Genomic DNA, 219 nt, shown 5'->3' with positions numbered 1-219 from the left:
ATAGCGTGGTGATCTGCATTACGACTGATATAGCTGTTAATAGCAATGTTATAGACTTCATCGCGATGGTTTCATTACAGCAGCCGTTAATAGCGTGGCGATCTGTATTGCCTTTGATATAGCTGTGAGAAGCCATGTACTAGTCTTCAAAGCGACAAATTCGCTACAGCAGCTGCTGTTATCAAGGTGGAAGTCCGCTTAGCGAGTGATGTGTTACCT

Source organism: Plasmopara halstedii (genome assembly GCF_900000015.1).
Source record: "Plasmopara halstedii genome assembly, contig: Scaffold_262, whole genome shotgun sequence".
Taxonomy (NCBI): Eukaryota; Oomycota; class Peronosporomycetes; order Peronosporales; family Peronosporaceae; genus Plasmopara; species Plasmopara halstedii.
Note: the sequence above shows the minus strand (reverse complement) of the source record.